The sequence below is a fragment of the Notechis scutatus genome, chromosome 16, assembly GCF_049901735.1.
Source record: "Notechis scutatus isolate UNSWTSFEM ecotype Mainland chromosome 16, rNotScu1.2, whole genome shotgun sequence".
NCBI lineage: Eukaryota > Metazoa > Chordata > Lepidosauria > Squamata > Elapidae > Notechis > Notechis scutatus.
This window is the reverse complement of record NC_142024.1, coordinates 5,895,884-5,918,445: the sequence shown is the minus strand read 5'-3', so window position 1 is coordinate 5,918,445 and position 22,562 is coordinate 5,895,884. Positions and strand designations below refer to the sequence as shown.

General features: G+C 43.8%; 1 protein-coding gene across 4 annotated transcripts in view; it reads left to right on the top strand.

Annotated features, from left to right (window-relative positions):
* The first annotated feature begins 5,665 nt into the window (after nucleotides 1–5,665).
* Nucleotides 5,666–22,562, top strand: part of CASZ1 (castor zinc finger 1) — a 275,840-nt gene continuing 258,943 nt past the window's right edge. For all 4 annotated transcript variants that reach the window (XM_087944733.1, XM_087944740.1, XM_087944739.1 and 1 more), the window contains exon 1: nucleotides 5,666–5,794. The gene's annotated coding sequence lies outside the window, so the exon portion shown is untranslated. The remainder of the gene's footprint in view (nucleotides 5,795–22,562) is intronic.

Below are 22,562 nucleotides of genomic sequence, written 5' to 3'. Positions count from 1 at the left end.
CGTAAGTTTGCAACGGGAAAGAATGGCGTGGACAAAGGACCCAAGTATAACTCAGAGGCGGGGGTTTGTGCAGGGGGGAGCAGTGCTTTAACACAAACGCTTCAATACAGGTAGTCCTTGACTTACAGCAATTGATTTAGTGACCAAAGTTACAAACAGCACCGGAAAAAATGACTTATGATTCTTTTTCACACTTACAACCGTTGCAAGCATCCCCACAATCACGAGATCAAAATTCAGACGCTTGGAAAATGACTCATATTTAAGACGGTTTTGCGACCTTCTGTCAAGCAAAGTCAACAGGCAAACAAGATTCACTCAACAATCTTGTTACCAACTTATTAACTTAACAATTTTGTTTATTAGCAACTGTGGTGTTTTGCTTAACAACCGTAAAGCAAAAGGGGGGCAACATTTACTTAACAAATGCCTTTGCTTAACAACAGAAATTTTGGGTTGTGGTTTTATGTTGAGAACTATCCGTATATTTTCTCTGGTAATATCACACTACTAACCAGAGCATACAAAACATTTGCTAGACCAACACTCGAATACAGTTCATCAGTCTGGAACCCACACTCACGTATCTGATATTAGCACAATTGAGAAAGTCCAGAAATATTTCACAAGAAGAGTTCTCCATTCCTCTACTCGTTGTAGAATACCTTATGCCACCAGACTTGAAATTCTAGAACTTGAAAACCTTGAATTACGCCGTCTTCGGTCTGACTTAAGCATGGTATATAAAATCATACATTGCAATGTCCTACCTGTCAATGAATACTTCAGCTTCAACCATAACAACACAAGAGCACACAATAGATACAAACTCAAAGTAAACTGCACCAAACTTGATTGCAGGAAATACGACTTCAGCAATAGAGTGGTCAATGTCTGGAATACTCTACCCGACTCTGTAGTTTCTTCCCCAAACCCCAAAAACTTTAACCTTAGACTGTCTACTATTGACCTCACCCCTTTCCTAAGAGGTCTGTAGGGGCGTGCATAAGCGCACCAAGGTGCCTACCGTCCCTGTCCTATTGTTTCTCCTATTCTTTTATTTTTCTTATATGTACCCATTTCATGTATTCACAACTATGTATACATTTATACTTATTATCTTGTAAACAATTGGCAAATCAAATAAATAAAATAAAATAAATAAATATCCTTTATATTACATCCAAGTCTTGAAACTTTCCAACCCCGCTATTTTGAGCCAATGGTTTTGAATGGGACTCTGCGCGCATTCATTTTTCGGATTTTATTTCGGTGAACTACCTTATGAGGGCAATACGGAAGGTCAAGGGTCAGAGGCTGATTAAAAAGCAAGCAAAACTAAGAAGTTTGAGGGAGAAGTTTTGTATTGGGAGCCTGAGTTCCATCAGCCCTGCTGGAATTTCTATCCGTTTTACCCACCTGTGTATCCGTGGAGGGAAAGTGAGCTTTCCATGTAAATATTTGCCTGATTAAGACTTTTTCTTTATTTTTCTTTATTTTTTAATAATGTGTAACCCAAGAGCAAAAGTTTCATGTGAGAAAATGGCACTTGGCAAACAGTGGTTCTCTGATATGGTCTAATTGCTTTTGGTAAACTGACAATAAGAGGGGGGAATGAAAGCAGATATGACAGCATTTAAGGCTGAGGAGAAGCTGCTGCTACTGAGCAGTTCATTTATTTGGGCTTTTCCAGAGAAAGGAAGAATTAAGAGAGAAATTCAATGTGCTGTTAAATGTAACAAGCAAGCAGCGTGTTTCCTCTTGTTCTCGTCTTGTTAAATACATTAACATATTTACTCAAAATAAGTCACACAGTGTTTAATAAAGGCCTTAGACAGGCAGACCTATCCTTGCTTCTAATTCTGCTGCCTCAGAACTAGATAAAGAGTGGAGAAATATTCCCATGAAAAAGTTCTGCAGTGATAAAAAGTGGAAATTGCTGACAAGAACTAAGACCTGCAATATGCCACATTAAGGACTGACATCTCTTTAAGCTCCAAGCTCCAAACTCTCCTATTTTTAAAATTATAGGGTCTACAGATTTCCTAAATGGCAGTCTATCTGCCCTTTTCACTACCCCTCTTAAATTCCCAGGGAACTGACAGGACGCACAAGGAACTTGTCTTGGTAAAAATGCTCTCAGTGTACATAAAAGAAAAGATACATTTGTCAAGAATCAATCAGGTGCAACACTTAATGATAGTCCTAGGGTACAAGAAGCATTTGAATCGTACTAGGAAACAGTCAATATAAATCGTAAGGATACAAGTGACAAAGTTACAGTCTTTAGAATAGAATAGGGAATAGAATAGAAATAGAATAGAATAGAATTCTTTATTGGCCAAGATTGCACACACAAGGAATTTGTCTTTGGTGCAAATGCTCTCAACGTACATAAAAAGAAAAGATATATTCGTCAAGAATCATCAGGTGCAACAGTTAATGATAGTCAGAGGGTACAATAAGCAATCAAATCATACTAGGAAACAGTCCATATAAATCGTAAGTATACAAGCAACAAAGTTACAGTCATACAGTCACAAGTGGGAGGAGATGGATGATAAGGAGTGATGAGAAGATTAATAGTAATAGTAGTGCAGACTTTGTAAATAGTTGGACAGTGTTGTGGGAATTAGTTGTTTAGCAGAGTGATGACATTGGGGGAAAAAGATGTCCTTGTGTCTAGTTGTTCTGGTGTGCAGGGCTCTATAGTATCATTTTGAGGGAAGGAGTTAAAACAGTTTATGTCTGGGATGTGAGGGGTCTGTAGATATTTTCACAGCCCTCTTTTTGACTCGTGCAGTGTACAGGTCCTCCATGGAAGGCAGGTTGGTAGCAATTGTTTTTTTCTGCAGTCCTAATTATGATGAATAAGAAGTGACTATGCCACCTTCTCCTTTTCATTAAGAATTTGACAAGTTAGTGAAAGAAGATTCTCATTGGCTTTCTTCCTGTATTCCCTACAGTTGGGTGCTGAACCCCTGGGAAAGGAGAACCTGGTCTTACCCACCATTTCCAGATGTTACAGGTGTTGGACAGCTCAGTTGGAACCAAAGGTTAGTGCCAAGATTTAGGACCTGTGGGGTATTCATTGAAAAAAGGAGGGACAGAGCACCAGAGGGGCCTGTTGAATGCTACTCATTAGTTTATTATTTATTGCTCCATCTATCTAGTTACACAACACACGTCCAATTGCAAGTAGTCTTATTTCTATGCCATAAGCTCAGGAAAGTTTTCTTTTCATTTAGACTCTTTTCTCTTGTTTCTTTCTAATTCTATTTTGGGGGTTTCTATCTGGAATAATAATAGTTTCTTGCCAGCAAACAAGTTTTTAATTTATTATAGAGTAGGCCTGCTGTTCTCCAACAGAACCTCTGCTTGGGGCGCAGAAGCTCTCTGGAAGATTTGGGAAAGGCATGTCCTTGGCTTTCAGCTGATGTATTTCACTGGTGGATCATGGCTTTGTATTGGTGGAGCTCACCAGTCGGCATTATCAAAAAATTGAGAAATAGTCCTCAGAATGCATTGGTTTTAGGCCTGAAAAGATGGGAGGTGTTGTTGTTTTTCTGAAGTGGAACTTGTTGCATCTGTTGGCCCAATAGGTAGAAGGCGGTTTTCTCGCTCTTGGTTTGTTGATAAGAACAACACTCTATACTTCTGTATGATTTAAAGGCCAAACTGACAGCCTAAAGTGTATTTCACTGTATAAAAATAGTAGGAGGTTCGGTTGTCCCCACCACCTAGAAAATGAACCCGGCCATGTCTAGACAGGGATCCCAGTTTCACCCCAGTTGTCTGCCTCTCCTGCCAGAGCCAGCAATTGCTCAGCACTTGTAAAGATGGGGAAAACCCTTTTCTTTGTAGTTGCAGGTTGCTGTAAATCCACTCTGTCCTTCCTAGCAGGGTTTGTCAATCTAAAACATTTCTGTGAGACTAAGCATAGACAGACAGACAGACAGACAGACAGACAGACAGACAGATGATTAGATAGATAGATAGATAGATAGATAGATAGATAGATAGATAGATAGATAGATAGATAGACAGACAGACAGATAGGTAGATAGATAGATATAGGGATAGATAGATAGATAGATAGATAGATAGATAGATAGATAGATAGATAGATAGATAGATAGATAGATAGATAGAGAGATAGAGATAGAGATAGAGAGATAGATAGATAGATAGATAGATAGATAGATAGATAGATAGATAGATAGATAGATAGATAGATAGATAGATACAGAGATAGATAGATACAGAGATAGATAGATAGATAGATAGATAGATAGATAGATAGATAGATAGATAGATAGATAGATAGATAGATAGATAGATAGATAAAAAACATCCTCAAAGATCCATCTCATCCTGGGCACCCTTTTTTTGAACTATTACCATCTGGCAGATGGTACAGTATAATAAAAACAAGGGCAAATAGGCTGAAAAACAGCTTCTATCCCAGGGCAGGAGCTCTCTTGAATTCTACTGTCTAGTGCAGTGTTGGTGCAGGGCCGGGGGGGCCAATGTGTGGAGGGTGAAGGGTGTGTATTTGTGTTTATTTTCATGGTCATGATGTGCAGTGAAGATGGTGTTTGATTTCGTTGTATGAGGCGCAATGACAATAAACTAAAGTGTATGTATGTGTGTGTGTGTGTTTACACACACACCCCGCTCTCTTAAGGCCATGAGGCATCTACCCTAAGCAAAGACGTCCAAGCTAACATAGTTGAAACAGTGTTGGAAAGAGAAAAGAGTAGAAAAAGAGGGGTTTGGAAAGCACGATAACTCACATTTAGAGGCAAACAAGGTGTATCCCCTGTGGGCTAAAAAGTCATCAGCAGGGGTGCCAAGTCTGCATTTTTTTGCAAGCCAAATCCAGCACTCTCCCCCCCCCACCCCCAAAAGGTCACAGAGCCCTTTCTTCCTGGCCAGAAAAAGCAAAAGTAACAGAAGAAATGCCCAGTGTCTGTTCTTTGAAGAGACTTTATGGCACTTGTGAAAGCCCATGCTAAGTTCAGTCAAGTTTAGTCTTCGTATTATGAGCTTCCTACACACTCAAGAGACGATTTGATGGCCAGAGAAACCTTTCTGGTGTCAGCCTCCAACGGCAGCGCTGACCCCCCAGGTGATAAACTGGGGCCATGCTGAGCAGAGACCCTCCTTCCACTACTGCAGACTCCAGGAGGCTGCATGGACCCAAACCCAGAAGGCTTGCCACGAAACTCCTGGTTAGCAGGTAATAAAGGCAGGGCATGGGAGGCATCTCACCTAGGTGCAGCTTGCCCAGAGCGATGGCCAAGTTCAGCCAGGTTATTTTGGAAAAGGATGCAGGCCGGAAGGGAAGCCCGGTTTGGGCTGAAGGGAGAGAGAAATTGCCCGCAGGAGGAGGAGGGCCGAGGCGAGGAGTAAGGGCAGAAAAGAGTTGGCACAGAGCGCTTATCTCCGCTCCGGGTTTTACAGGCGCCTCTGCTTACCTAGAGTTCCCTGCCTTTGGGAAATAAGTCCATTCCTTGCTTTTTCCTCCCCCATCTCCCTCCTCTCCTCGCAGCGCGGGGAGAGAGGGGCAGTTGGTGGTTGGAAGTCCAGCCCGGGTTTTGCGAGCTGCCTGCCCCCCCTGGTAGAAATTGGAAAATTCAATAATTAAAGCAAAATGGAGAGACGGAGTGGGGGGGAAAAAAAATCCCGGATCAGGGCAACTTAGGTGGCGCATGCGCGCTCCGAGCCTCCATCCCAAACACATACATTTTTCCCTGTACTTGGAAAGTCACCCAAAGCAGCTCAAGTGCAGGTAAGACCTCTCGCTCTCCCCGTCCCGGCTTCCCGGCGGCCGGTCCCGGGCCCTTCCTCCCCGGGGGGCGCCCCGAGCCGGCCGGCCGCGCACTTTTCCGGGCTTGTCCGGCGGCTGCCACTCTTCCCTTCCTCCGTGCGCGCTTGGGCAGAGGCGGCGGGGCGAGAAAGCGGCTCGCCTGGAGCGCCAGGGCATCGCAGGGAGCGAGGGAGGGCGAGGCGACCGGGCGGCTGCCGTCCGGGAAAGAGTCCGGGGCTGCAAGGGGGAGGGAGGGGGAGGGCGGGCGCAGGAGGTGGCGGGGGGAAAGCTCGCACCGGCAGCCAGAGGCAGCGGGCGGCCCGGGAAGGGGCGCGCGGGACTTGGCGCTGCGCAGATCCCCGGGAAGGGGTGCTTTCCTGCGACCGAGGCAAGGGTCGGCCGGAGAAGCGCAGGTTTTGCGCGCTGGCCGCTTCCCGGAGAGTGGGGAAGCGCTGCTGCTGCTGCGCTGCCGCGGGCACACGCTCCTTCGCATCGCCCCTTCCTCGCTCGGGGCGCGCTGGGAGGAAAGGACAGCGCAGGTGGCTGCTCCTCTTCTTCCTCCTCCTCCTCCTCGTCCGGAGGGAGCCGGGGCGGGGGGCGGGTAGGCGTGGGGAGCGCGGCGTCGGCCACTTCCAGGACTTGGTCAACTCGCGGGGGTGGGAAACGCGCGCGGGGTGGGCGAAGCGCCGCTTGCCCTCCGGCTCCTTCGCTCCCCTTGCAGCAGCCCTGGCTCTGGAGAGCTCGGCCGGCCTGCCAAGAGAAACTTTGGGGGGCGCTTAGCGGCCGCGCCGGCAGACGCGCCCCCGAGCACTTTCCGAGGGAGTTTGCAAAGAGGGCACGGCGCTGGGGAGGAGGAGGAGGAGGAGGAGAAGGAGGAAGAGGAGGGGGCGCTTGACAGGCAGGCTCTCCCTCCCGCTTGGGCTGCACTCGGAGGCGCCCGGGTTGGAAACAGGGGCTTTGGCGCTTCTTCTCCGCCGAGAGAAAGTTGGCGGAGTCGGGGCGAGGGGGGCGAGCGCTTGTGGCCATCGGGATTGTTTTGTCGGAAGCTGCTTCTTTTTCCGCTGTGCCGGGCTGGCCGCTGCCGGCCTTCAAAGTTTTGCCAAAGTAGCTGCCGCCGCCGCCGGTTTGGAAAGGAGATCCCGGGCGGACTTGGGCTTTGAGAGGGGCGCGCGGGGTCTGGAGCGCCAGGTAGCCGCCGCCGCTGGGCGAAGCTGGGCTAAGCTCACCGTTGGCCTCGCTGCGCGCTTGTTTGGGGAAAGGGGCTCCTCTATGAACTTCCTCCGCCTTCGCTTGGGGGTGCTCGCTCGGGGATGATTCGGGGTACCCCTCCTCCCGTGGAATGGCTCGTGATTGTTTGCACCCCGTTGTATTTGTAGGAGAGCAACTGATCTGGGGCGCCCCTCCGGCCTTCCGCGCCACCTCTCCCGTCTCCTTTCCCCTTTTTAGAACTTGGGGCCGCTGAGAGAAGGCTAGAAATTGAAGGGACCTTTTTCTGCTTTCGAGGCGGAAGAGAGGAGGGCATGAGACTGGCTGGTGCGCCGTTTGTGTCGGGCCAGGGGCGGGTGCTTGGCTCCGCATAGGGGTGGAGTTGGGGAGGGGGGAGCCTCTTGGATGAGTGGGATTTTTAATGAAGGTTCCTCTCCTTGTTTGGCTGCTCCCCGGGACAAGGGAACAGGTGTTACGCTGTCAGTCAAAATTCAAGACTTCTGCGAGGAAGCTGACAGCTGGGGTGGGGAATAGTGGTTTTTAGTAACGACAATAACAACAACAATAATAATAGGAAAGAAGAAACTTCTGGAGAATGACAAAAGAAAAAAAGAAAAAAATCTAAGCTGGTTTTAAGGGCGCATTTGTAGGCAAGAAATTGGATGCCAGTTCCCAGATCTGTCCCTTTAAAGGCACAGCCTTTCCTCAAGCTGTAAAGCCCATAGTAAGACTTGGACTACAGTTCTCATCATCCTTAACAGCAGGGCTGTTAAGGCAGAATGATGGGAAACGGAAGGTGGCAGGGTTCCAGGGGGACCGGAAGGCATTGGGTTCATTCAGTTGGAAAAAATCTGGTTCCTGGGAAAAAGAGAGCACCCCTTCTGTGAAATGAACAACATATTATTTTCTTCACAAAGTTTCTCCCCTCTTGAAGGACAACATTTAGCTTCCCTCTTTCTACCTAAATGTCCTTCCATAAAAAAGCAAGCACTGGGCTGGAAGGAGAGAGGAATAGTTTTGATACGGCCTGCGTAAAATTATGCCTGGATGTATGAACCACCTTTTTTTGGGTGGGCAGGGAGGTTTTGTCTAGAAAGAAGTCGATGCATTCTCACAACACAAAAGGTGCGTGAGTGTTTGTTGTCCATATGGCAACTCTTCAGCCTGTCTGGAGCCCAGGGCGTTGGGGGGAAAACCGGGAGACCTTTGGGCTGGTGCTGTGATATAGTTCAGCGCAGGGACGAGAAGATCTTGCTGGGTCAAGGGTCCACGTGGAATGGGGTGTGTTCAACAGCAGGTGCTCCTTAGATTTCTTTTTATTCCCCCCCTCCCCCGCCATTTGGTGCCTGAAAAAAACTTCTGAAAGAAGTTGCTTTGTGAAGGTTTGATGTTAAATAGCTGTGGTATCTGGCGTCTGTGGGAGAGGAGTGAAACTTTCTATGAACTTGATTAATAAATTCCATGTGTGCCTTCCTCTCAACATATTTTTTTCCCATCACACATGTACCCCCCCCAAAAAAGTTCCTTCCTTCCAGCCATATGGAACTGCATTTGGGAACCACCATCTTCGGAGTAGAGTTCCTTGCCTTTGTCCTCTCTTCTTAGTTGCATGTGTCCTTCACTTCAATCTATATGTGCTGTGCACACAAAATAACTGTTTGTGTTCTGTTGCCACCTTTGATCCATCTCAGATGCCTAGGAAGGCTTGATAATATTGGGGAAGAATATTGGTGAACTTTAGTAATCAAATTTCCAGATCTCCTGTCATCTGTTTAATTTATTAGGCTACTTATTTATTCTGTTGATAATAATCTGTTGCTGGTTTCTATGGAGATGTTAAACTGATCTCTTCAAGAAATCAAACTCCATATGTGTTTAAAGTGTTTAAAGAAGCAGCGTGTGTCTTTTTGATATATATATATATTTTTGGGGGGCGGGTTGTTTGCTTGTTTGCCAAGCTCTGCATTTTTGGTTGTTCAACTTGCAGTTTCAATATGAATGTGTTAAGAAAGGGTTGACACCACAGAATTCCTGGAGTGGACAGAAAGTTGAGGGTTTTTAATTCGGCTCTTGTGCTTTTAATTGGACTCTGATCTCAAGTGATTCTGCCTGAATGCAGTAGCAGAAAATCATAATCAATTTGTAAAGGCCTTTTCTTTAACATACTTGTCTCATGAGGCACAGAATGACCGGAGCAAATAAAAAAGTCTGCTGCATTTTCCCCTTCACGTTAAAATAAACCTAACATCAAATATTTTTTTTCCAGTAGCTCTAACACCCTTCTGGATAGAATCCAACAGGCGATCTTGTAAAGCATTATTTTTGAGTTTAGACAAATAAGAGGAAAATAACAGACATCTTGTTTTGAGGCAGTTTTTGTGGATTAACCCTGTAAAGCCTTCAAGGTCACATATTACCCAGTAAACTTTTTTTTTCCCCTTTTCCACATTTTAAGACTCATTTCATGATTTCACTGGACAGTCATGGGACGTGTTCGTCCAGATCCAATTTAAGACCGATGGAAACTTTTGTTTTAGAGCTTCCCAGCTATAGTGATGTATCTAGTTGGGGCCCAAGCGGGTGGCATTGTCCCTTGACAGGCAAGGCAAAGTGATAGGTTTAAAAATATGACTGCTCCTTTTCCAATTAGCTTCGCAGAATTATCCCCCAGTTCCCCCTTTGCAACAGTTTTGGACCTATTTCCCAATATTCTTCTGCCCCCTCCCAATTTTAGCAACGTAGCCACAGTATACGCTCATATGTTCAGATTGCTCTAGCCAAAACAGCCCTAAACAGACTTCAAAATAAGGCAAAATAAACCTGACTTGTCTGATGAAATCCGCATCCTTGATTGCCTTTAATCTTATTAATTCTCTTGTGTGTTGTGCTCTTCCCCCTCCCTTCCTCCCCTCCTGTATTGATGCTTTCTTAGAGTTCAAATGTTTTTTTTTTCCCCCCTCCTCTTCTTTTTTTAAAATCAATCTTTCAGGGTGGCTTCTTGTTCCATCCTTTTCTTCTTCTTCTTCTTCTTTTTTTTCTTCCCCTTTTAAAATTTGAATTGCAAACTGGACGGACAAGTGAAAAAAAAACCAAAACAGACACATACACAAAACCCCAGTATGGCATCAGAAAAGAAACACTGTGGCTTTAAACCCAGGAGTTTGCATATTCCCCTTGTATCTTTCCCCTTTGCTAATTATTGTGTTGTTTTCAGAGCAAATATGTCATATCCATGGCGACAGGGCAGGTTTATTGTCTTTCAGAAGCAATAGCTCACATAAGTAATTAATGCCTTTTTTTTTTCCTCTGGCTTAGGTTAAACAGATCATTCAAGGAGAGTCATATCTCTCTCTCTCTCCCTCTCTCTCTCTCCCTCTCCTCTCCCCTCTTCTCTCTCTTTTTAGCTCAGTGACATAAGAACACGAGTAAGAACAAGAAAATACTTTAACCAAGAAGTCAGTGACAGATTTTGCCCTCCCCCACTCTTTCCCCATCGCCCTTCTTCTACACACGTACATTTCTTTTAAAAGCTGGTCGCGTCAGTTTTCATAGAGTTGACATTGTCGTTCCTTACACTAAGTAAGTCTTGATTCCGAGGAGGAAGAGTTTTACAAATCAAGATGAACACTAAGAGGCTTATTCCTCTTTCCAAAGGATTGGTGGGTACCGTATGCTTTCAGAAACACAACCATTAATTTGATTTGCCCTTACCTGTCAAAAAAACTACACCCAGCTCGGCGTAGGTGTTAAAGTGCTGGCCTAGAAACTGGGAGATTGCGAGTTCTAGTCCTGCCATAGCCTGGAGAGCCAGCTGGCTGATTTTGAGCCAGTCTCTCCCTCTCTCAGCTCAGCCTACCTCGCAGGGTTGTTGTTGGGGGAAAAATAGGAGCGGGAAAGAGGATTAGTATGTAGCGTGCCTCAAGTTATTTGTGAAAATAATAAATAATAAAGGTTGGATAACATTTTTTTTTTTAAAAAAAGAACTCTTCAAAATATATTTAAAATGATTTGGGAAATAACCAGGCTGCTTCACAGATACCTACTTCCCACCCCACCCAAAAAACTTAGCTGGAAATATAACTGATTTTTTCCCTCCCGAATGATTCTCCTGTATCTTCATTTTTAAATTTCCTTGAGCAGATTTTAAAACTTCCCTAAGGAAATTGAAAAATAAATTTTAATTTTTGGGGACATGAATGGTATTTTAACTTTCTGAAACTTCTTGTGTTCTGTTTTAAATCATTTTTGTGCAGTGGTCAATTGCTTATGTGTTTCTGATAATCTTTTTAGATTCTTTCCCAGTTTTGCTTTCTTTATTAATAAGAAAGATATCATCTATCTGGTTAGAAGACAGTTTATTTCTCTGAGCTTTTTGTAAGGTGCCTTCTTTCCCTGTTTTCTTTGTGTCTCCAATACCAATAATTCAGGAGCACTTATAACCAACACATCTATATAAAAACTTAAGAAGGAAAGGCTGGCTGCCAGAAATAGGATCCATTTAACCGTATGCTGAATTTTAGTAAAAATCTTTTTGCCTGAAGCCTGCTTATCGATAGTATAACTTATACCCTAATCTTTTTATTTGAATTATTTAATTGTTTGGGTTTGCTGCACTTAAAAAACAATCTTCAAAAAAATATGACAGTTCAGCTCGTAACTGGTCAATTACCATAGGAGAAGCAACTACTATTGTGAATAACTCAGAATTGTAAGCCTAAATTATATCGGGTGTTCTTTCATTGGTGAGCCATCGTCATTTAAAAGATCTTAAAAAGCTGAGATGACAGGGAAAAAACTAAAGCATGAATACAGGTAGCTTTTGACTTACAACCGTTTGTTTAAAGACCATTTAAACATACAATGGTGCTGAAAAAAGTGACTTAAGCATGACCGGTCCTCGTGCTTATGACCATCGCAGTCATGTGAACAAAATTTGGTTGCTTGGAAACTGGCATGTATCTATGAAGGTTCCAGAGTCCTGGGAGGGTCACGTGATTGCCACTTTCCCAGTTTTTTTTTTTTTGACAAGACAATAGGGGAAGTTGAATTCCACTTAACAATCCCGTTTTAATTCCTTTTAACAACCACATTGGCAAAAAAAAGGGGGTCGTAGAATCAGGTAGGGTTCAATTAATGACTCCCCCCCCATTGCTTAGCAACTGCTGATCGTAAGTCAAGGTACTACCTGGATGTGGGTTCCAGGTCTGGTTATTGAGTTTCTTTAAAAGGCAAGTTAGGTGGGCTCCAAGCAGTTGTCAATTACTCTTCATGTACTCCTGATGTCTGTATCAGAATGCAAACAGGAGGAATGTCCAGGGATGAAAGGCAGCAGCAGGCAAGAAACAGATTGTCTGCCACTTGAAATATTAAGATTCCAGCTTAGGGAATACTTAGGGTCCCGCTGCCATTCTGTGTTGATTGCATTATCTGTCTTTTTACCCCAACCCCACGCCTCCTCTTGAAGGAGGGAAGCCTCGTTGAAGAGAGAGAAGAGAATCCCCCAAAGATTTTGAATGCCATGGGAAGTCAGGGAGCAAGCTGGCTGAAAGGCTCCTGTTTAAAATGAGGTGGGGTTTTTTCCCCCCATCCTCACCCCTTTACCTGAAAGGAGCTGGTGAACCCAATGGATTTTCTGAATTAGAAGGAAAATGCAAGATAGTTAAAGCAGCCCAGAGCTGACGGCTACTGTTGTTCTTGTTCTCATCATCTGAATAAAACTGTTTTTATTCATAAGGCGGCGGAGAAGTTCCTGGATAGCATTTTAACCCTTGCCAGGTACAAAACAGGTAGTGAAAAACAGAAGAGCAAATGAACAGCGAGGTCGGGAGGAGAGAGGGGTGGAAGGGGGCAACAATTACAAGTTAACTTGGTTCCAGCAATCGTGCTGTAAGCTGAAAAAGGGGGAAAGCGGGAGTGTGTCATAAATTTTGTTAGAACTAATCAACCGTTGAAGAGCTCGGTGCTACCGAATCTTTCCAAGCAGGCAAACTTCCTTTTTTCCATCTGATTGGAAGCCTGAGAAAGGAACAGGAAAGGAATCTTTGGAAAGAGGGTGGGAAGGAAGGCAAATAAAAGATGAACAGAATTTAAAAGAAATTTACACAGAAATTCCAAAAGCTCTCTTCCTTCTCCCAAAACAAATGGCTGTAGGCTTATATTATATAACTCCTCAATTGTCCTTGATTCCATGTCACTCCTTCCTTCCTTCCTTCCTTCCTTCCTTCCTTCCTTCCTTCCTTCCTTCCTTCCTTCCTTCCTTCCTTCCTTCCTTCCTTCCTTCCTTCCTTCCGATTTGTCCTATGTGCCTTTCACACGTAGAAAGGGAGAGAGAGAATACATATGATGGAAGGAGGGGGGAATAGAGTGGGAGAGAAAGAGAGGGACATGTAGTTAGCTTTGAAGCTCATTATCATTCTTAATAAGTCTTAAGGAATAAAGAGAAGGGCTGTGTGTAAATGCTGGCTAATCCTAACTGTTCAAGGTGAGAGGAATCTTGAGGACATGGGAGAGCAGAGAAGGGAAAGGGACGAACAAAGGGGATCCTTTATTTGGGGGACAAAGTTAGCTAAGAAGTTTCTGCCTTCTTGGGTAACCGGAAACTTGTGCCACAGGGACCTCAAAGGGGCTTAGCCAAGATCTGGCTGAATTTTGATAGAAAGAGAGCTTTTAGGCAGAATTCATTTTTTTAAAAAGTCTAGAGTCTAGACCATCACCCGTTAAAGTTCTGCCTTTAAGGAGCAAGCTATTGCTTATTTCTAATTTTTGTGCGTGTGGTTGCAATTGGTTTGAGTGGTTTTAAGAGGGTTTGCCGTTCCCACTTGTTGCGATGGGCCTCCACACAAATTAATTAACTAAACAAGGCACAGCGTAGAGTGTCCCCTTCTTCTCTCCCTTGCTTTCAAATCCACGGAAAGCAGTTCTTGAATGGGTGGGTGTTTTAGCTTTGCAACGTTTTCGGCAGCAGCGTGGCATGCTGTTTGTGTTTTGGCAGGCACCCCTTTCCTTCAACATCTTCCAGCGTATTCACACACTGACTGCCAGTCATGTATGCCACAGGTTAAGGCACTCTTAGAGTGGAATTGCCCTGGGTTGTGAATAGCAAAGAGTACCTACCACGTGTGGGACTCCTGGCTAGGTGGAATCTCAGTCGTGAGGATAACAGGTCTGCCTCTCTGATTGGAATAATTCCCACGGGAGAATGAGGATGTCAAAAATGAAACGTTTCCCTACATTCACATGAAATGTTTCCAAAGATGGCTAGCTTGCCACGACATCCAGGTCAGGGGCTATTCATTAAAAGATTATAATGATGGCCTCTCCATTATGACATAGGTATTCATGCTCAATTTTCCTTGAGCAAAAACAAAGCGGAAATAAGAGCTAAGCCCTTTGCTCTTCGTTTGCCTGTTGTTATTATTTTGATTCCTGTCCTTTTTACCTACTCATCATGGTGAGTCTAATTTTGGGAAGATGCTTTTTCGAATCTCTTCCAGCTAACTTCTCCGTCTGCTTATTTGAATTTCTCCTTGCATCTCTTCTTCTCTAGTTCCTAAATAATTTATATCCAGATGTTGGCAGCATGTGTGTGTGTGTGTGTATACACATGCACACATGTGTACGTTCGTACATATAAATTGAAGGAGGCGATGTAGTTTTGGACACTAGGTGGCTTAAAGTTTTAAGAATGATTTTATGTGGTAGCTGTTTAAGAGTCAATTGCTTTTGCCGGGTGGGCATTCTTTGAAAAGAAGACCAAAATCGTACTTCATAGGTGATGAGACAGTGTGATAACTTTTAAAGCTCTAGGAAGGCTTTGGGAGTCCTGGAACATTTCTGACATTACATATAAAAGGGCCAGAGAGGAAAAAGTACCAGGACGGAGTTGTAGGTTTTAACCCAATGAATGCTAATGATGGCTTGTCACTATGGGCAGGATGAGAGGGTGCCATGGCAGACTGGGTTAGATTTTGTGGCAGGGTTTTGCTTCTTCCTCGAATTCCTAAAGACCGGACAGTTTGGGGAATGGTGGAGAGGAGTATTTAAGCTATTAATATTTAGACATGGTGGGTTATCTAAACGTTCAACATTCTCAGGGAACAGTGAAGGGCAGTACCGTATTTAGGAGGCACCTGTTATTGAGTTTTTACCCCTGGGCTTCAGTTTCCAGAGAGGAAGGGAAGGTTACTAAAGAAGGCATGGCTGTCTGAATTTCCTCCCAATGTGCTCAAGAATTCTTTGAAGAGTGTTCCAAAAAGCCGTGTCTCGTCTTTGCCTCTCAAATTGCATCTTTAGGAATAGCGTTGCTCTGGACTTCCAGAGATCACAGTACTGTACAGAAATAGGCTGGTGATGGTGGAAGTTAGAATCAAAGACCAGAGAGGTGTTTGCAAACCAAGATGGAAGCAAACAGACAAGCCAAAATGTTAGCTGGCTGTCTCGTCAAAGGACCAGGCCAATCCTGGCAATATTTACGGACCAGAAATTAACACGTTGGAGTCAATCTCGGTCTGGCCCACCTGATATAACGTCACTGTTAAGGTCACGGTACGGATTATCAGTTGGAGTCCCAGGTGACCTTGAAGGACCTCATTGGAGGTAACTGGAGCTATTTTGCTTTGTCAGCATTTTTGTTTGTGTCCTTCTAGTCTAAATTGTGTCGTAGGGAGATCTACGGGGCTTTGAAATACAGGTATCCCTCTCTTAACAGAAGCAGTTGTTTCCCGTCCAATTACAACTATGAATGTATTTTCACAAGCCTTTAACCTTTCCCTCTTTTCTCTTCAGAGGTGGCTGATGATTTCTCTGTGTGTGGGGTGGGCAGTGGGCCTGGGCATATGGGACCGAGAGTGTAGTGTTGTAGCAAGGTAAAAAGCGCACCCGTGTCTGTATTTAAACACAAGCACATTTAAAATGTCAGCGTCATTTGTTGTAGAAAATGCATCGGTTCAACCCCAAAACATTCCCGATTTTGAATTTTAAGAGACTGCCAAGATAGGGAAGTGTGGGAGAAGCCCACACAGAAGAGCAGATTAAGCAGACTGCTGTGTGCTAAATTGACAACCAGACTTCAGCCTTGCGTATTGTGTGAATCCAACCCATATGGTTGATTTATGGTTCAGCGTGTCGTGTGAATTCACAATTAGTCATTTGGTAAACTGTGGTTAATTTAATTATGGGTAAGTATGCCATACACACGGAGTCTCTCTGTCGTACTGGAAGCATTTTGGCAACAAAAAATTCCTTGGCCTGAATTTCCATGGAGAGAGAATATTTAATTGAAAGAGAATAAAATGTCTGAGGCATTCAGAGGGTGTATGTGTATGTCTGTTTCTGTGTGTCTCATTTTGCCAAAACATACATTCTTATTTCAGGAACTGTTGTATTTTTTGAAGAGGTTAATTTCCATGATGAACTTCAGGCCACGTGGCCAGTGGATTTATTTAATTAGGCTGACACTTTTTTTTTTCTTTTAAGAAAAGAAAATTAAGCTGCCCTTTGAAGGCATTTAAGTCTTGTTAAAACTAAAGGAGTCAGGGTAGCAGGTGGCATGATCTATTGCAGTGAGAGAGAGAGAATAAAATAAAATAAAATTCTCATCAAACATGCACTTAACTAGATGCCTTTTTTCCATAGTATTGCCAAACTGCTTGATTTGGCTAATACAACAACCTAGCTTTAAATTCACCTCTCTCATTTGCTATTATTTTATCTGTTTCTACCCTAACAAGGATTATATTTTTTTAAAAAAAGTGCTTCCATTAAGATTTTTTTTTTTTAAAAAAAAGAAGGGTTCAGTATTATTGTTTTACAGGTCTGTAGGGATTAAACTTTATGACACATGTTTGAAAATAATTTACTTCCGTAAAACATTTGAGAGGCCAGTCAGACAGAGGGGTTAATGAAGTACAAAGGTATAATGATTGTAATTTAAAAACAATACGGATCGTAACACAACTGAAGAGGTGTGGTACCACAAATCCATCCGAAGTGGTTAAGTGTCTACAACAGCCCAAGAGCTCCCTGCCACTGGCCGGCCAGGATTATTGTGAGGACAGAAGATGGATGGATAGGAAGAACACGTATAAAGATGTACTAAATAAGGAACATCCAATCACAGGGATAATAATAAAAGTATAATACATCTTAGAAGCATAAGCCAGGGAGGTTAAGGTAGCTGGTTAAAGACTAGAAGAGACTAAATATCGGCTGCTGGGAAAACAGAATTGCTGCCTTCTACATGCAGCCACTGAAAGGGCCTTTTGAATGACAGGCATATGGTTTTCCAAATGAATTTAAAAAGTGGTGGTGCAAAAATGCTCAGCAAGCAAGCTCCAGATAATATATATGCTTTTCCTTGCTTATTACTTGTGCTTTTTTTTTTTTTTTTTTTTTACCCCAGACTTCTGTCTAGGGAACGTTGCAAGTGAGTCAGAATTTACACTCACTGGTAACACCTGTTGTCCTTTGCCCAAAACCCCTTGACCAGGTAAAATAAAAGATAATATATATATATATTTTGGGGGTGCTATACAGTATATAGGTCTAGTCCCACCCACTTTCCTCTGTTCAAAGTTGTGAGTTGGTTGTTTTTTTTCTCTCTCTCTCTCTTTTTATTTATTAAAGGTGGGGAAGCAGGAAGGTTGTTGTAAGTGGGGGAAGGTAAGCCGAAGTAAGGAAACGCGGGTGGAACGCAGGAACCAAGGAACGAGTTGACCAAGAAAGTTTATTTTGATTGCTCGAGGAGGAAAACGAGAGAGAAAGAATAGTGGAATGTTGCAAACCTTTCACTCCTGCACGTTCCATTTTTTTCTCCCTTTGTGTGCTGCATCTGTCATCTTGCCTTTTGTACTAATTCGTGTTTTTTGTCTCCATGAAGCCTAAGCTAGGGAGTGCTGCCATTAACAGCCAGCTCGGGGCATAGGGCGTGGCAAAAAGATATTACCTTTCTAGCTAAACCCACAATTTATACACACACATACACACACACATGTATGAGTGCGCACCCGTGCATATATTGCCCAGAAGACGGTTCCCCCACCCTCCTCTAACTGTTTGTCAACAAAGCTGCAAAGATGACACTACGTAACCCAGTGTGACAAAATGAAGCAGAGGTAACAAATGTTAAAAACGGTGGGTGGAATAGAAGCAAAAGCCTTGTTGAAAACATTGGAAATCCCAAGTTTTCCTGCAGAACCAGTTCTGCCCTCCGCCTGTTGGAGCAGTGACTGAGCTCAATCGAGGGGAAGGGAAGTGATCGAACTGATGTGGCCTCCAACCATCTTCCTACAGGGGGTGGCCACAAGTGGTGTGTGTGTGTGGTTTGAGACTGAGGGCCCCGACACGGACGGGGCCACGTCACGTGAGCTTGGACCCGCATGCTTGCCTGTTTGCCATTTGCCGCCACGGTTTCCGTTTCTTTCCACCTCAAACTGGGCAGAAAAGTAGGGTAGCTTTTAGCAAAGGCCCAATCCTGCTGGGAAAAAGTATGGGGTTTGAGAGATGGGGAAATGAATGCATCACCCACCCACCCCCTTTTTGCAAATGCTGGCATTGAATGAAGAATGCAACATCCTGAGGAAACCTGTTTCCGTTTCAAAAAGAAAATAAGTTTATAGTCTGTAGGGATGTGAGAATAAGTTCAAAAAACATGTAAACAGTGAAACCCCAGGGAACAAAAGGGCATCCAGCAAGACTCTGGCAGTGAGTAGCTTCGGAGGAGAAACTTTTCATATAATTCAGTTGCTGCTTTCTTCTTCTTCTTCTTCTTCTTCTTCTTCTTCTTCTTCTTCTTCTTCTTCTTCTTCTTCTTCTTCTTCTTCTTCTTCTTCTTCTTCTTCTTCTTCTTCTTCTTCTTCTTCTTCTTCTTCTTCTTCTTCTTCTTCTCCTTCTCCTTCTCCTCCTCCTCCTCCTCCTCCTCCTCCTCCTCCTCCTCCTCCTCCTCCTCCTCCTTCTCCTCCTTCTTCTCCTTCTTCTCCTTCTCCTTCTCCTTGGTTAATTTGCCCCTCTGATTTTCAGAGTAAATAGGAAATTGTAGGATTACCCTTTGGGCAGCAATTTTTAAGGCAGCTTTTAACACAGTTGATTTGTCTATTTTATTCTTAGTTTAGTTTGTCAAGCATGTATGAGAAAACAAGTATAAGCACGAACATAACATATAAACATATAAGTATCAATGGGTATAAGTATATTACATGATAAATGAGTACAAATAAATGGGAACAGTAGGATAGGGGCGGTAGGCCCACTGGTGCGCTTATGCATGCCTCCTTACAGACCTCTTAGGAATGGAGTGAGGTCCACAGTAGACAGTTTGAGGTTAAAGTTTTGTGTGTGTGTGTGCACTTCCATGTGCGCATACTCTTAAGCTGTGTGACAAGAAGTCTTGCTTGAGACCTTGTTTCTGCCGGTGTTGTTTGCAATGCTAACCATGGTTATCTTTCAGCAACACCAGCCTTGATTCCTGCTGTAACTAGGATTTCATGAAAATCTATCATTTTGGTTCAAAGCTGGTCGGATTAGCAGCAAAGTTATTGAGGGGGGGTGGCTCTGGGAGGAAAAAGCAGTTGGGGCCAAGCTATCTTTCATAATAGCTGGTCCCGAGCGAACACGATATCCCTGATTTGAGGTGAGTGATTTTGAAACCACCAATGTGGAGATTAAGGGAGATGAGAATGTAAATCTTAAGTAAAAAGGTAATTGAATGTAATAGCAAACACAGCACAGGCTATGTTAATTTTAGCCCTTCCCCTGGATACAAGGCGCTGTATTAGTGTTTTATTACCATTTTGTTTGCTCTAATAAAATAGTAAAATTTATTTCGGGGAAGTTGAGCGATGGCTTTACAATGCAAATGTAAAGAAATTGGACTTTTCATTTATGCTGCTGCCTTTTCTTCTCTTTTGAAGAAGCAGCTATGAAAGGGCATAAATTAAGGGCTGCTGAGCCCCCAGGTAGAAATCCATTGGGTCTGGGTAGAGGGCCTGTGAGAAATAGCATGGAAATAAAAACGCGTACGGTGCTAAGGAGGAAAAGTATTTCAGAGAGGCTTGGTTACGGCGGGCACAAGTTAGGATAAAACTATAATGTGAGATTTAATAGGAGCCATCAACGAAGCTGTCCAGCAAAGAATGGGGGAAACAAGAAATAGTTTAAAATTATGAACAATTTGTGGCTCCACTGAGTAAGTTCATTTTGATAACTCTGGGAAATGTCATGGCTGATTCTGGTTTTGGTTACAACACCTTTTGAGGGTAATTTGGCCACATTAGGTAGGCATTTTTGATCCTAAAGGAGAAAAGTTCTGGTTATTTGGCTGATAGGATGGCAGGGGAGGCTATTTCTGTACCCCTCTCCAAAATGGAATTGAGAAAGCGAGCTCGGGATAAAGAAAAGCGGAGAAGTCCACGTAATTATTGCTGTGCCTGGGACAGAACGGCACAGTTGGGTACCAAAGTGATTTGAAAAGTGTGTATAAGTAAAAAAAAACAAAACACTTTAGATGGATTTCCATCAAGAACTATAATTACATCAAATAGTAAACGGAAACGGGTGGATTACGCATGCGGCCCTGAAGTCTTTGACTGCCAAGCCTCAAGAGCCGAGGTGCCTATGTGCAGGCAATCTTCTGCCACCTCATTCATTTCCTGGATCCAGTTTGTGGCCTACACCTTCTCCACCCTCCTTCACCTTTGATGCCTTTTACCTGGGAGATAGCAAAAAAAAAAAAAAAAATCTTAGTCTCAGCTGCACATCTTCCCAGTTTCACCTCCCGACTTAAAGTTTAGTTTATAAACTGATATTAAATGCCATCTTCGGTGTACATGATAACTTATAAAAAATAAATCACAAATGCACATCCTTCGCACTCAACACAACTGAAGTGAAAAAAACAACCCCGATATCGCATTCAACCTAGGCTCTCCAAATTCTCAGCCCTTTCTTGACTCTTCAACTGGATGTTTTTCCGCTCCCAAGAAGGACTTTGTCAAAGTGGAGAGAGGTGTGTGTGTGTTATACTCTTGGATCAGGGAGTCCTCGCGTTACGGCCACACTTGAGTTTATGTTGCTGTTAGGTGTTAAGTGAGCTGCCCCATTTTACAGCTTTTCTTGCCACAGTTGTTAAAGTAAATCCTGGGAATTAAGTTAGTCAAACGGTTCTTAAGTAAATCTGGCTTCCCCAATGACTTTTGCTGGTCACAAAAGGGGATCCCGTGAACCGCTCCCCAGGACACTGCAGCCGTCATATCTATGAACCACTTTGCCAAGCATCTGAAATTTTGATCATGTGACCACACGGGATGCTGCAACGGTCGTGACTTGAAAAACGGTCCTAAGTCACCTTTTTTTTTCAGTGCCATTGTAACTTTGAATAGTCATTAAATGAACTGTTGCAAGTCAAGGACTTCCTGTATATTGTCTAGCAACTCTGGGCAGCTTGTTGGTTTGATCCAGTCCCAAAGGATCCATTGAGACTCCCGATCCCAAGTATCTCTAGTTCAGGGGTCTCCAAACTTGGCAACTTTAAGACTTGTGGACTCCAACTCCCAGAATTCCCCAGCCAGCAGGCTTTAAGATGGGTGGACTCCGACTCCCAGAATTCCCCAGCCAGCTATCCTGGTTGGAGAATTCTGGGAGTTGAAGTCCACAAGTCTTAAAGTTGCCAAGTTTGGGGACCCCTGAACTAGACAAAGTGAGGTTTTATGGCATGATAAAATGGAAAAGAGGAAAAAACCTTTTTTTTTTTAAAGGGAGCAAGCAGGGTCCCAAATATTTCTGGTCTCATTGGGACTGCAATATACAGTCTGGTATGTTCTGGACTGGAAAAGGACCACTGCCCATCTATCTTCAGAGGGGGGGTAGTTCTGCAAGCATCTCCGTAACGTAGAGATTAATTGCAGAAGAATTCCACCTTGGAATAAAGTCGGACCAGCGTTTAGGACAGAGGTCTCCAAACGTGGCAACTTTAAGACTTGTGGACTTCAATTCCCAGTTGAAGTTTAAGTCCACAAGTCTTAAAGTGGTTTAGGAGATTGATGTGCTCAATCCATTCGGCCCTAATCTGGAGAAACCAGCTTGTTCCATTTCTGCGCCTTTCTACACCTCTTATCCCCTCACACCTCCCCAGCCTTTCTCTTCCTTCCTGCCACAGCCCTTGGTGTGCCCATACCTGTCCACCTGCACACCTGAGGTTTGCAACTGCTTTTGGGACAGCTGTATGTGGGTATATTTTCCCTTCAAACAAGAGAGATCAGGGACTAAATCCCTTGCCATTGTCTTCCCAGGCTGGCTTCCTCTGATGGCTTTCCAGGCACCTAATCCTGGAGCCCACAGTCTGGCTCGGTCCGCCTTTGATCCTTGTTTGATGCAATTCTTCCTTTTCAACTGAAGTCTGGCACCGTGCAGGGGCTGGGAGGTATTGCCTACCTCCGCTGCTGCCCTTTCTTAACAAAACTATAACTGCAGTGCTCTCTCTTCCTCCCTCCCTCCCTCCATGGGTATAAAGTGACATTCAGAGCCTTGTGGGAGGTGTAGTGTTACTACACCG